This window comes from Chionomys nivalis, chromosome 6 (genome assembly GCF_950005125.1).
Source record: "Chionomys nivalis chromosome 6, mChiNiv1.1, whole genome shotgun sequence".
Taxonomy (NCBI): Eukaryota; Metazoa; Chordata; class Mammalia; order Rodentia; family Cricetidae; genus Chionomys; species Chionomys nivalis.
This window is the reverse complement of record NC_080091.1, coordinates 29520337-29535895: the sequence shown is the minus strand read 5'-3', so window position 1 is coordinate 29535895 and position 15559 is coordinate 29520337. Positions and strand designations below refer to the sequence as shown.

The following is a 15559-nucleotide window of genomic DNA, read 5'->3' as shown; positions in this document are numbered from 1 at the left end:
CTTATGTACTTAATTTTAAGTACTTTGCAATTTATCTCAAATAACACATGGTAGTATCTTTTACATAGACCTACTGTGGAGTAATAGACAGATAAATAACTTATTGAGGTTTACCCAGTTGGTAAATAGTGAATACAGTATTTGGATAAAGATTCTTATTATCAAACCCACCCTCTTGTCTTTGATATCATGCTACTTCTTAATAGTGTTTAGCAGTGACACAAAATATGTGTTAAGCAAGCAGTCATGGACAGGGCACATAAACTTCCATATGCCAATTTTTGGTAGCTGGATACATCAAGGCTTCCACCCACATCAAAAGTAAAGCACTTGCTGGTCTTTAAGTACAGATAATATACAGATGAGCTGGATTTTTTAAAACTTGTTCCTCTATTTAAATACATATGCCCCCAAGCTCCCACAACACATCAAATCAATGAGTAAATAACATAAAATACTCCTCCTCCTGAGGGACAGAAGGGACCTTCATTCTGAAAAAAGAAATATGCTTTCTTCAGATTTTCTTTATCCACTGAGTATGACAGGTTTTACCCATGCTTGTGACATAATGACTGTGGTTATGTCACTTTTTTATGATCATTGTGTTACCTACCCAGTCTTCAAAATGCCCATATATAATTAAATATTATCATTACTCTATTTTAGAAATAAAATGCACCACACGAAGGAAATAACTTGAATATGGGCACATGTGCAGTAACTGGAGTCTATGGGTTGACCAACTTATTCCTGAATGATGACCATAGTGATGGTAAATTGATGTCAGAAGAGTCTCTGTTCACACGGTCAGAGGATGAATGAGAAGACAAGATTTGCGGCATATAGAATAAAAGAACAACACCTTTCAGTCAGCAGTCTGGGAGGTCCAGCCTCAAGCTGATTCAGTTTTACAGCTTAGCACTCAGGCACTGGAAGAAATGAACTCTTAGAAAAATAGAGATGGAAAGCAGAGGTTGAAGTGATAGAACTTTTCTTAAGGATGCTGTGTGCTGGGTATTTAGTACTTCTGGCACCCTTCCCCTACTTTAAGGAACCTGGGGGAATCCTCACTCTGACTTTGGAAGAGCACAGGAGTTAACTGTCTGGAAAGGATTGGCCCCGTGGAATCATGTACTGAACATACCAAGAAGAAGGAGCACTGTTAGCATTATGAAGGAAAATGATTTCCCAATTAGAATCTTAGACCCAACTTTGTTATTAATGCTAGCACGGGAATTGATCAAGATACAGCTGGGTATGTGCATGTCCAAAATTTTAGCTTTCACATTTTCTTAGTAAGTTGCTAGATCCTGTATTCTACCATATCCTGGATGGATACAAGCATGAGAATGATATAGACTCCAAAGAAATAGGTAGGGGCTATGGTAGTCTTTATAGACTCACAAAAGTTTGCTCTGTCAATCACTTTATGAAGTGATAAAACGTAATTGCTGTTGTAAGGTAGTCCTGATACGAAGAAATTGGAATTTATTTATAAATGTAAACCTATATGATGATGAGATTATTAAATCAGAACTACAAAGTAAAGTACCACAGACAGGGTAGCTGAAATGATGCTGGCTTATTTTCTCATTGTTCTGCTCCTTGGAAGTAGGCCAAGCAGAATTAGTGTCTGGCCAAAGCTCCCTTTCCTGAGCAGACTGGATATAATGATACAGGTGTTGCCGTGTCATTGACTGGCTGGCTGCCATCTAGCTTGTCTACACAATGCCTTTCTTTATGGTGTGTGCAATCAGAAAAAGAAGGAACACTCTAGTGGTTTCTTCTATATGGACACTAACCTGTAGGATCAGGGCCCCATCCCTATCGTCCCACTTCCCCTGAATCACTTTTTTCTTCCAAATGTAGTAATGGGATGTGTTGTGTAGAAGCATTGTTAGATCATTTCACTGTTAGGTGAACATCACTGAATGTACTTACATTGATTGCATTGGACCTTTTTCTCTGTCTCATTTTCAATCCAGATCAGTAAAGTTCCCATGTCTGATATAGACACCAACTTTCCTTCAGTGAAATGAATCCTTTAGCACCTCATGTTCCTCTCCCCTCCTCTTTAAGATAGTTGCTAGGCTGAAATGGGGATGTGCCTGGTAGTGAGCAATAATTAGTTTTGATTTTATAGCCACGTATTAATTTTAATTTTGTTTCCAGGTCAATCACTCTACATGACTCTTATTTGCAATACTAGTAGGAGACTCTGTATACTTTGAGACCACATTAAATAAAACAATGCTTTGAAAAATAGAAAATGATGTAATCATGAAACATCAAGGGAAGGACTAAGGCCATTGCTTATCTAGGGCCTGGTCACACAGGGCATATGTGTATGAAGGCACAACCACATTGGGGTTTAAGCTTAAACAAATTGATTTGGGTCACAAAAAGTTTATACACCATGCTCCTAGCCTGCCCAAATACTTATTTCTATTTGCACATAAAAGACATTACAGGACTAGAGGGCAGGCCTCAAGGTCCCCGCCAGGGAAAGCAGGCCCCTGCTGCTGGGGCTGCAGTCTCTGCTGTGATCTGCTGGACCTGCTCTGCCTGCGCCCTACTTCCATTAGTCCCTGGCTCATTGGGGCATCCAGGAGTTCCTGTGTAGGTGCCGAGAAGTTTCATCGGGACGGGTGAGTGTGTGCTATCCTGGGGCGGACTGTCCAGGTAGAGAGCACAAACACCCCTCCCCCAGCTCCTGCTGCAGGGCTTGCTCTCCTACACACCCGCCCCCACCCCCACCCCCAAACCTGCCTTGTCTGCAAGGTCCTTAGCTGTGGAACAGTTTCCTGCCATTTCACTAAGGCTACCAACCCAGAGCAGTGAGTCCCTGACCAGAGGGCAGGCCTCAAGGTCCCCGCCAGGGAAAGCGGGCCCCTGCTGCTGGGGCTGCAGTCTCTGCTGTGATCTGCTGGACCTGCTCTGCCTGCGCCCTACTTCCCTTAGTCCCTGGCTCATTGGGGCATCCAGGAGTTCCTGTGTAGGTGCCGAGAAGTTTCATCGGGACGGGTGAATGTGTGCTATCCTGGGGCGGACTGTCCCGGTAGAGAGCACAAACACCCCTCCCCCAGCTCCTGCTGCAGGGCTTGCTCTCCTACACACCCGCCCCCACCCCCACCCCCAAACCTGCCTTGTCTGCAAGGTCCTTAGCTGTGGAACAGTTTCCTGCCATTTCACTAAGGCTACCAACCCAGAGCAGTGAGTCCCTGACCAGAGGGCAGGCCTCAAGGTCCCCGCCAGGGAAAGCTGGCCCTTGCTGCTGGGGCTGCAGTCTCTGCTGTGATCTGCTGGACCTGCTCTGCCTGCGCCCTACTTCCATTAGTCCCTGGCTCATTGGGGCATCCAGGAGTTCCTGTGTAGGTGCCGAGAAGTTTCATCGGGACGGGTGAGTGTGTGCTATCCTGGGGCGGACTGTCCAGGTAGAGAGCACAAACACCCCTCCCCCAGCTCCTGCTGCAGGGCTTGCTCTCCTACACACCCGCCCCTACCCCCACCCCCAAACCTGCCTTGTCTGCAAGGTCCTTAGCTGTGGAACAGTTTCCTGCCATTTCACTAAGGCTACCAACCCAGAGCAGTGAGTCCCTGACTAGAGGGCAGGCCTCAAGGTCCCCGCCAGGGAAAGCGGGCCCCTGCTGCTGGGGCTGCAGTCTCTGCTGTGATCTGCTGGACCTGCTCTGCCTGCGCCCTACTTCCATTAGTCCCTGGCTCATTGGGGCATCCAGGAGTTCCTGTGTAGGTGCCAAGAAGTTTCATCGGGACGGGTGAGTGTGTACTATCCTGGGGCGGACGGTCCCGGTAGAGAGCACAAACGCCCCTACACTAAGGCTACCCAACCAGAGCAGCGGGCAGGCCTCAGCAACCCCCGAAAGGGAGCGCAGGCACCTCCAGCTTGTACTGCAGTGTCGCCTGTGTTCCACTGGACCCCGCCCGACCCCTTGCATTCGGCCTTCTTTACGCGGGTCATTGGAATACCACGCATCCATGTTTTGGTGTTGAGGAGTTCACCTGGAAGGGAACGGTTCCTGCCCCTACACTGAGGAGATACACCTAGAGAGTTAGTCACAGCAAAGACTGGTCCAAGACATCAGGCCTCTCCTGGCTCCATTTGAAGGAAAAGATGGGCAGGCGCCAATGCAAGAATTCCCCCAACAACTTGAAAGGCAACGTGACATCACCAGGATCCAGGAATCCCGAAATGAGAAGTCTAAACCCTAATACAGAAGAATTAGAAGAATTCGACTCAAAAGTGAATTTTATGAAAATAATAGAGGACCTTAAACAGGAGGTGAAAAACTGCCACAACCAATTAGAGATTACAAACAAAAAGGTAGAGGAAATGAATAAATATCTCAAAGATACCCAAGAAAACCAAGAGAAACAAGAAAAAGTAATCAAACAGGTAAGGGAAACGGTTCAAGACTTGAAGAACGAAGTGGAAGTAATAAAGAAAACACAAACCGAGGGAAGGATGGAGATGGAAAATTTGAATAAACGAACAGGAACTACAGAGACAAGTACCACCAACAGATTACAAGAGATAGAAGAAAGAATCTCAGACACTGAAGATACCATAGAGAAAATAAACACTCTCATCAAAGAAAACAGCATAACCAACAAATTCTCATCACAAAACATTCGGAAATCTGGGACACAATAAAAAGACCAAACCTAAGAATAATAGGGATAGAAGAAGGAGAAGAAGTACAGCTCAATGGTCCAGAAAATATATTTAATAAAATTATAGAAGAAAACTTTCCCAACCTTAAGAAAGATATTCCTTTGAAGGTCCAAGAAGCATACAGAACACCAAATCGACTGGATCAAAAAAAAACATCTCCTCGTCATATAATAATCAAAACACAAAACATACAGAATAAAGAAAGAATATTAAGAGCTGCAAAGGAAAAAGGTCAAGTTACCTATAAAGGTAAACCTATCAGACTTACACCTGATTTCTCTATGGAAACCATGAAAGCCAGAAGGTCCTGGATAGATATACTGCAGAAACTACGAGACCATGGATGCAAGCCCAGACTACTATACCCAGCCAAGCTTTCGTTCACTATAAATGGAGAAAACAAAGTTTTCCAGGATAAAAACAAATTTAAACAATACGTTGCCACAAATCCAGCCCTTCAGAAAGTAATTGAAGGAAAATCACAAACCAAGGAGTCCAACAATGCCCACACTAACTCAGACATCTAAAGACCCTTCACCAGCACAACTTGAAGAAGGGAAACACACAAACTCTACTACCAAAGAAAAGAAAGAAAGAAAGGAAAAATGACCGGAGTTAACAACCACTGGTCATTAATATCACTTAATATCAATGGACTCAACTCACCTATAAAGAGGCACAGGCTAAGAGATTGGATACGAAAACAGGATCCAACATTCTGCTGCTTACAAGAAACACACCTCAACCACAAAGACAGACATCTACTCAGAGTAAAGGGCTGGGAAAAGGTTTATCAAGCAAACGGACCTAAGAAACAAGCAGGTGTGGCCATACTAATTTCTAAGAAAGTTGACTTCAAACTAAAATCAATCAAAAGAGATGGAGATGGACATTTTTTACTCATAACAGGAACAATTCACGAGGATGAAATCTCAATCCTGAATATATATGCCCCTAATATAAAAGCACCCACTTATGTAAAAGAAACGTTACTAAAACTCAAGGCAGTCATCAAACCACACACACTAATAGTAGGAGATTTCAACACTCCTCTCTCACCAATGGACAGGTCAATCAAACAGAAACCTAACAGAGAAATAAGAGGATTAAGGGAGGTAATGAACCAAATGGACTTAACAGACATCTATAGAACATTCCACCCAAATAGGAAAGAATATACCTTCTTCTCTGCAGCTCATGGAACCTTCTCGAAAATAGACCACATACTCGGTAACAAAGCAAACTTACACAGTTACAAAAAAATATCGGTAACCACCTGTGTCTTATCAGATCACCATGGATTAAAGTTAGAATTCAACAACAATGCTATCCCCGGAAAGCCTATGAACTCATGGAAACTGGACAGTCAACTACTGAACCTCACCTGGATCAAGGAAGAAATAAAGAAAGAAATTAAAGTCTTTCTTGAATTCAATGAAAACGAAGACTCAACATACTCAAACCTATGGGACACTATGAAAGCAGTGCTAAGAGGAAAATTCATAGCATTAAGTGCCCACTTAAAGAAAACGGAGAAAGCACACATTGGAGACTTAATAGCCCACCTGAAAGCTTTAGAAAAAAAAGAAGCAGACTCACCTAGGAGAAGTAGAAGACTGGAAATAATCAAATTGAGGGCTGAAATCAACAAAATAGAAACACAGAAAACAATCCAAAGAATCAATGAAACAAAAAGCTGGTTCTTGGAGAAAATCAATAAGATTGATAAACCCCTATCCAAACTAATCAAACGGCGGAGAGAGAATACGCAAATTAACAAAATCAGAAACGAAAAGGGAGACATAACCACAGACTCAGAGGAAATTCAGAGAATCATTAGATCTTACTACAAAAATCTGTATGCCACAAAATTGGAAAATGTTATAGAAATGGACACTTTTTTAGATAAGTACCATATACCAAAGTTAAACCAGGACCAGGTGAACAATCTAAATAGACCTGTTAGTCGCGAAGAATTAGAAGTTGTTATAAAAAACCTCCCCACCAAAAAAAGCCCAGGTCCAGATGGCTTCAATGCAGAATTCTACCAGAACTTCCAAGAAGACCTAATACCTATACTCCTTAATGTATTTCACAATATTGAAACAGAGAAGTCATTGCCAAATTCCTTTTATGAAGCTGAAGTTACTCTGATACCAAAACCACACAAAGACACAACCAAGAAAGAGAACTACAGGCCAATCTCACTCATGAACATCGACGCAAAAATACTCAATAAAATACTGGCAAACCGAATCCAAGAACACATCAGAAAAATTATCCATTATGATCAAGTAGGCTTCATCCCAGAGATGCAGGGCTGGTTCAACATACGAAAATCTATCAATGTAATCCATCATATAAATAAACTGAAAGAAAAAAACCATATGATCATTTCATTAGATGCTGAAAAAGCATTTGACAAAATTCAACATCCCTTTATGATAAAGGTCTTAGAGAGATTAGGAATACAAGGGTCGTTCCTAACTATAATAAAAGCTATTTATAGCAAGCCGTCAGCTAACATCAAATTAAATGGAGAGAAACTCAAAGCTATTCCACTAAAATCAGGAACACGACAAGGTTGTCCACTCTCTCCATACCTCTTTAATATAGTGCTTGAAATTCTAGCAATAGCAATAAGACAACATAAGAGGATCAAAGGGATTCAAATCGGAAAGGAAGAAGTTAAACTTTCATTATTTGCAGACGATATGATAGTGTACATAAGCGACCCCAAAAACTCCAGCAAAGAACTCCTTCAGCTGATAAACACCTTTAGTAGCGTTGCAGGATACAAGATCAATTCCAAAAAATCAGTTGCCCTCCTATACACAAAGGATAAGGAAGCAGAGATGGAAATCAGAGAAGCATCACCCTTCACGATAGCCACAAATAGCATAAAATATCTCGGGGTAACCCTAACCAAGGAAGTAAAGGATCTATTTGACAAGAACTTTAAGTCAATGAAGAAAGAAATTGAGGAGGATACCAGAAAATGGAAGGATCTCCCTTGCTCTTGGATAGGGAGGATCAACATAGTAAAAATGGCAATTCTACCAAGGGCAATTTATAGATTCAATGCAATCCCCATCAAAATCCCATCAAAATTCTTCACAGATCTTGAGAGGACAATAATCAACTTTATATGGAGAAACAAAAAACCCAGGATAGCCAAAACAATCTTATATAATAAAGGATCGTCTGGAGGCATTACCATCCCTGACCTCAAACTCTATTACAGAGCCTCAGTATTGAAAACAGTTTGGTATTGGCATAAAAACAGAGAAGTCGACCAATGGAACCGAGTAGAAGACCCTGATTTTAACCCACAAACTTATGAACACCTAATTTTTGATAAAGGAGCTAAAAATATTCAATGGAAAAAAGAGAGCATCTTCAACAAATGGTGCTGGCAGAACTGGTTGTCAACGTGTAGAAGAATGAAAATAGATCCATATCTATCACCATGCACAAAACTCAAGTCCAAATGGATTAAAGACCTCAATATTAGTCTGAACACACTGAACCTGATAGAAGAAAAAGTTGGAAGTACTCTACAACATATGGGTACAGGAGATCACTTCCTACGTTTATCCCCAGCAGCACAGACATTAAGGGCAACATTGAATAAATGGGACCTCCTGAAACTGAGTAGCTTCTGTAAAGCAAAGGACACTGTCACTAAGACAAAAAGGCAACCCACTGACTGGGAGAAGATCTTCACCAACCCTGCAACAGACAAAGGTCTGATCACCAAAATATATAAAGAACTCAAGAAACTAAATTTTAAAATGCTAATGAACCCAATAAAAAAATGGGGCACTGATCTGAACAGAGAATTCTCAACAGAAGAAATTCAAATGGCCAAAAGACACCTAAGGTCATGCTCAACCTCCTTAGCGATAAGGGAAATGCAAATTAAAACAACTTTGAGATACCATCTTACACCTGTCAGAATGGCTAAAATCAAGAACACCAATGATAGCCTTTGCTGGAGAGGTTGTGGAGAAAGAGGCACACTCATTCATTGCTGGTGGGAATGCAAACTTGTGCAACCACTTTGGAAATCAGTGTGGCGATTTCTCAGGAAATTTGGGATCAACCTACCCCAAGATCCAGTAATACCACTATTGGGAATATACCCAAGAGATGCCACATCAAATGACAAAAGTATCTGTTCAACTATGTTCATAGCAGCATTGTTTGTAATAGCCAAAACCTGGAAACAACCTAGATGCCCTTCAATGGAGGAATGGATGAAGAAAGTGTGGAATATATACATATTAGAGTACTACTCAGCAGTAAAAAACAATGACTTCTCGAATTTTGCGTGCAAATGGATGGAAATAGAAAACACTATCCTGAGTGAGGTATCCCAGACTCAAAAAGAGGAACATGGGATGTACTCACTCATAATCGGTTTCTAGCCATAAAATAAAAGACATTAAGCATATAATGTGTGATCCTATAGAAGCTAAATAAGAAAGTGAACCCAAAGAAAATCATATAGTCATCCGCATGGAGAGGGGGAAGTAGACAAGATTCCAGGGCAAAAACTGGGAACTTGCGGGTGAGGTGGCATGGGGCAAAGGGGAAATGGGATGAGAAATATGAGAAGGGGAGGATGGGAGGAGCTCGGAGGATTGGGATGATTGGGATATAGGAAGGATGGATACGGGAGCAGCGAAGTATATATCCTATCTAAGGGAGCCATCTTAGGGTTGGCAAGAGACTTGACTCTTGAGGGGTTCGCAGGTGTCCAGGAATATGTCCCCAGCTGGTACCTTGGGCAACTAAGGAGAGGGAACCTGAAATGACCCTATCCTATACTGATGAATATCTTGCATATCACCTTAGAACCTTCATCTGGCGATGGATCGAGGTAGAGACAGAGTCTCAATTTGGAGCAACGGTCTGAGCTCTTAAGGTCCAAATGAGGAGCAGAAGGAGGGAGAACATGAGCAAAAAATCAGGACCACGAGGGATGCACCCACCCACTGTGACAGTGGAACTGATTTATTGGGAGCCCACCAAGGCCAGCTGGTCTGGGACTGAATAAGCATGGGTTGATTCCGGACTCTCTGAGCATGGCGGTCAATGAAGACTGATGAGAAGCCAAGGACAATGGCACTAGGTTTCGATCCTAATACATGAACTGGCTTTGTGGGAGCTTAGCCTGTTTGGACGCTCACCTTTCTGGACGTAGATGGAAGGACCTTGGTCTTCCCACAGGGCAGGGAATTTGGACTGCTCTTCAGTATCGAGAGGGAGGGGGAATGGAGTGGGGGGAGGAGAAGAGGAGTGGGGATAGGGGGAGGGAAGTGGGGGGAGGGCAATATTTGGGAGGAGGGGAGGGAAATGGGAAATGGGGAGCAGGTGGAAATTTTAATTAAAAAAGAATAAAAATAAATAAATAAGTAAAAAAAAAAAAAGACATTACAGCTCTCAAAATCTTAACTCTTTCTAGCATTGATTCTCAAACTGAAAATCTTCCAAATGCTAAGTAAGCTTGAAACTCTAGGTCCAATTCATTACAAAAACAAATTCCATTACTGTTGTAATCCTATGGAACCAGGTCTATCTTGAGCTCCCCAAACAAATCACGAGACAGGCAGATGAAGGATACTCCAGCTCCAGAAGGGAGACGGTGAAAGAAGGGAGGAGTGACATCTCCAGACAAACGCAAAGTTAGGGAAGAATCCAAATAGGTCTTAAAGGCCAGGCCAGATCATCCTTTCTGGCTTGCTGTTTTATGCACCAGACGAACAGGGTGGCGATATTACCCGAATTGATTGGCAGGGTGGTCTTGCTCCCCGTCCCTGTGTTGCATAGTTGCATACCCGATTTGTAAAGACTCCATGGTTTAAAAGAGAGAAGGTGGAACTAGCACTGCCAGGTCCGGGTGGCTCTGAGGCTCTCCTGAACCGCCGTTTATTTGGTCATTCACAGTTTTGAAGGACAATACCTGTTCACATCAGTATAGCTCACTCTATCTCGTGAAGGCTAGAGATATGATAGTATTTTTCCATTCTCTGTATTTTATCTGTCTAATTTCACTCCAGTTGGCAATGGGGCATAATCCAATGTCTCTTCTGGGCTTCTGAGGGGCTTGCTTGATTAAACTATGGTTCACACACATAGTTGATGGCTATTCTTGGTTGTCAACTTGACTTAATCTGGAATTAATTAAAACCCTAGTGCCTGGGTACATCTGTGAGGGATTTATTTTTAAACCATATGAAGTGAGAATACCTACTTTTAATCCACATCGTTGAGGTGGGGGATTCATCTTTAATCTGGACCACACTTTCTGCTGGCAGCTTATGTAAAGGACACAATGGATAAAAGCTTGTTCTCTATCTTTGCCTGTTTGCTTTCATGCTCTCTGGCAAGTCCATCTCCTTCACTGCAATTAGAACCCAAATCTTCAGGATTTCAGTGTATACTGAAAGCCGACTGAGACATCTACTCATGTGAACTGAACAACTACTGGATTCTTGAAACTTCCATTTGTAACAGCCATTGTTGAACTAGCTGGACCAGAGCCTGCAAGTCATTCTAATCAATTCCATGTATGTATGTATGTATGTATGTATGTATGTATGTATGTATGTGTATATATTCATGTATATACATATATGTGTATATATACAAATAAATACATACAATGTATTTGATATATACACAAATGTATATTCATATAAGAACACATATATGTTCATAGTTTCATATATATGTATTCATTCTATAAGTTCTTTTCCTTTCGAGAACCCTGACTAATACACATATCAAAGTGCATATCAAATGGTCACTCAGCTATATAACCTGGTCTTTTCTCAGAATAAGTTTCCTCATTCCTTGTAGTACAAGTAGTCTTAGAGTTTGAAAAATAAACAAATTTTGATTCTTATTTTTATTAATAATTCCTTTAATGTATCTCTTCCTTCTCCCATTTTACTATAAATTTCAAGAATGACTTAGTCTGCTGTTTCAATGCCTTTCTTAGAAATCTCCTTAGCCCCATGCCCAGTTTTAGTTCTGCCTACCACCAGGCACCAGGAAATGGCACAAGAAAGCTTGCTGACATTTTAACAGTATTGTGTGTTCTCAGTGTGTTTCTCATGTCTGTCTGAGACTCACCAGGATGGCCCTTTTCATGCATATTTCTACCTAGTCTGGTAATGATATATTCTCTGAGATCACAGAGGTTTCTCTATAGTTCTTACTTTGTTTTGGGGCCAACAGCAGAGTCTCTAATGTCCCCATTTATAGAAACACCCTCTGCAAGACAACTTGAACTCTGCCTGGCACAGACCCCAACATCTTTACAGCTTTTCCTCAGGACTCAGTCCCAAGCCATGTTTCTGGGTGTTTGGCAAAGTGGACTCTGACTCTTCTATAAAGTCAGTATAACTCTGAGTGGGAAACACTAACAAGACATTAAATAATGTCTAATGAATAACAGAAGTCAGTTCTGGAGGTGGAATTCTCATATTCAGGTCAATGAGGGGACAATTTCTGGTGTAGGCTTTATTCCTGACTTTTAGATAACTGAATAGTTTAGGAGACATGATTACTTGCCCCTAGAAAAAACAAAGTTGTTGGAACAAGCATATTCATGCATTATTGTTTGATATTAACTAATAATGTATTGTAGGCAAGCTTATGGATTGAGTTGGCTACAGGTTTTGACATAACTGTACTGAGAGACATGCTAAAAGTGCACCATGTTAACATTTGACAAAGGTGTATCATGTTAACGAAATATTGGAGAGATAGGTCCTCAACATACATGTAGAACACACATACTCATGCACGCACACATGTACACACTATGTATGCAATCCACATATGTATGTGTGCACAAACATACAACTTTGCTGAAAAGAAATGAGCAAATATAAAAAATATTTTAATATAAAATATTCTATTTTTTTAATATAAAAATATAAGTGGTCTGGCTATTAAGGGTCAAGGCAGGAAGTCCATCTGAGGCTGGCTTTTGTCCTGCCTCCATTGTATTTCTTTTAAGTACTTCCTTATAGTGCCTCCTACATCATCCCTTTCTTGTGCTGTGGTGGTTGCCATTCTCTCAAATTCTCACTCTTTCTCATCCTCCAATTTCTAGTTATTTTCCCAAACAAGAAAGTTTGTTTTCATATTGACTAGGCTAGAAAGGCCCCAGACAAACAGAAGTTTGTACACAGCGACAGCATTTTGAGCTTTGCAGCTGATTCTCTCAAAGTCCAGAGTCCCAAATGCTGTCCAAAGAATGTTGAGTGACTCTTGTATTTTCTAACAGGCACACACTTCCCTTTATAATGAACCTGTCTCCTATCCAAGCTTCAGTGAAAAAAAAAAAGAAAAGAAGAAAAAATATATATATAATGGACCTGTCTTGACTTTTCACTGGCTTACTGTGTGGGACCATAACTTGTAATTGTGCCGTTCAGTCTTATTTTTTTAAAGGAAATTCAGAGTGAATACATGAAAACTTTTTGCCTTCCTTGTTCATTTAATTTCCACTAGTTTAGAATGAGTCATCATGGAAAAGAGTTTGATAAAATCTCTTTTATTAAAAATTGCCTCTAAGGTCAATGCTCATCGAAAACTGCCCCAGAATTGGCCTTGATGCCTATGTGGGGGTTTTAATTTGCTGCTCAGAACCACTAGGGGCCTCAGATCACCACCTGCTACCCAGGGGTGGGCAGGTGAAACCCAGGCCCAGACAGCCAGGAAGGATCACTTAGTTGTTCGAAGGTTCTGGCTTCTGGTAGGGGTTCTAACTACATATTTTCTCCATGGTTTCTGGAGGCTGCTGTGACCTGGACAGCGGGGATGGTGGGCTCTAGCCGTCCCCATTGTTTAATTAAAATGTCTAACTTTTAAAATGTTATTATGAAGGCTCCAGCCTCTTATCCAGGTTTTGGTTAATAGGAAATTTCTGTCAAATTACTGTGAATATTTTTCATCATAATTTTTTTAAACAAAAATATCACATTTTGTGTTGGCCTGAGCATGGGTCCTTCCTTAAGTGTGGTTAATGTACTTAATGAGGCTCTATTGGAGAAAACGAAATTTTCCTTTGCATGTGGTGATCCATTGCAGATAGCTTCTTGATTAGGAGTAGGAGCCAATGTCCACTTCCCCTTCTGAGTGCTGGAATCCCACATGGCTTGGACCTGTGCATATTGCCACAGTCTTTGTGAATTCGTATGTGTATCAATCCTTGAAGACACTGTTTCTTTGAAGTCACCCATCCTCATTTGGCTCCTACAATCTTTCTGTTCCTTCATCTCCAAAGCTTCCTGAGACTTGTGTGTGTTGGGGTGGGGGGTTGATGAAGAGGTCCTGTTTAAGACTGAGTGTTCCAAAGACACTTACTCACTGCACATTGTCCAGTTGTGGGTCTTTCTTTTAGTTTCCATATACTACAAGAATTAGCTTCTCTGGTGATGGTTGAGTAAAGATTTGGTCTACGAGTATAGCAGAATGTTTTCAGGAATCATTTTATTGCCATGTTTCTTTAGCTTCAGAACAATAGTATTTGGTTTTCTCCTAGGTCCATGGCTTATCCAGTCTCAGGATTTGGGCCATTCTTGTTGTGTCAGGAATGAGTTCCAACTCATGGAGAGGGCTGTGAATCCAATCTCAGAGTGGTTGGTTTCTCTCACAATGGTTGTACCACTGCTGCTCAGCATGTCTTGCAGTCAGGTTGCAGGTTGCAGAGTTTGCAATTGTGTTGATGATTACCTTTCTCCTCTGATAGTGTGCAGAGTATCTCCTTTTCAGTACCATGAATGGTTGTCAGTAGAAGTGAAGCATCAAGTTAGGCGTCAGCTCAACTTCTCTGTGTGTAATGAGATTCTGACTTTAGTTTGTGGTAAGCAACTAATACATTGCCTTGGGGATAACCTGTAATGGGAGTGGGCATGTACAGTGGGGCCTTTTTGGCCAGTGACTACACAAAATTTAACCCATTCCTAATCAAGAAGCTATCCTGCAATGGATTACCACTGGCAAAGGAAGATTTAGTTTTTTTCCAGTAGAGTCTCCATTGAGTCCTGGCACTGGAGGTTTTACTTGGTGATTCAAAGCATCTAGTTGGGGCATTCTCTCCCCTATTACTGCTGACTCCATTTAGATTCCTTTAATATATGTATATATTCTATAATAGTTGGTTGTCACATATCCTCTCAAATGACCCTTAGTGTTCACTCCTTCTATTCCCTCCCTTACAGCTATCTTCCATCCCCCCATGTAATCCTCCCATTCTTCTCTCCCTGTCTCTCAATAACAACATATTCTTTCTTAAAAATTTAATTAGTTTATTTATTTTGCATCCTGACTGAAGTTTTCTTTCCCTCTCTCCTCCCATTCCCCCATCTCCCCTCCACTACCTCAATCCACTTCTCTTGTTTCTGTTCAGAAAGGGGCAGGCAACCCATGGCTATTAACAAAGCATGGCATATCAAGTTGTACAAGACTAACCACCTCCTCTTGTATTTAGGCTGGACAAGACAATCCAGTATGATGAATAGGTTCCCAAGGAGCCAGGTAAAGCAATAGGAACAGCCCTTACACCCATAATTAGGAGTTCCACAAATAGACCAATCTACACAACTGCCACATACATCTATTTACCTTTCCTTGAGAGATCCTCTCCTACCAGACAGTCCTTTATTAGGTCCCTAACCTCTGGAGTTAAATGGATAATAGCATGCATATTGAAGGTCTGTCATAAGTATGCCCATATTCTGGTGAACTATTAGGCTTTAGAGTCTCTTGCTCTTTTCAAAGTTTTCCATTTTTCATTTCTATTTTATCAGGCAGGTAAGAAAGAGAAGATGTACAACACTGGAT

The 15559-nt window shown here is 41.4% G+C and overlaps 1 non-coding gene across 1 annotated transcript; it reads left to right on the top strand.

Moving 5' to 3' along the window:
• Positions 1 to 13295: 13295 nt before the first annotated feature.
• On the top strand, positions 13296 to 13430 carry LOC130876654 (small nucleolar RNA ACA64). The gene has a single exon (XR_009057313.1). It is a non-coding gene; the product is annotated as a small nucleolar RNA ACA64 (small nucleolar RNA).
• The last annotated feature ends 2129 nt before the right edge of the window (positions 13431 to 15559 follow it).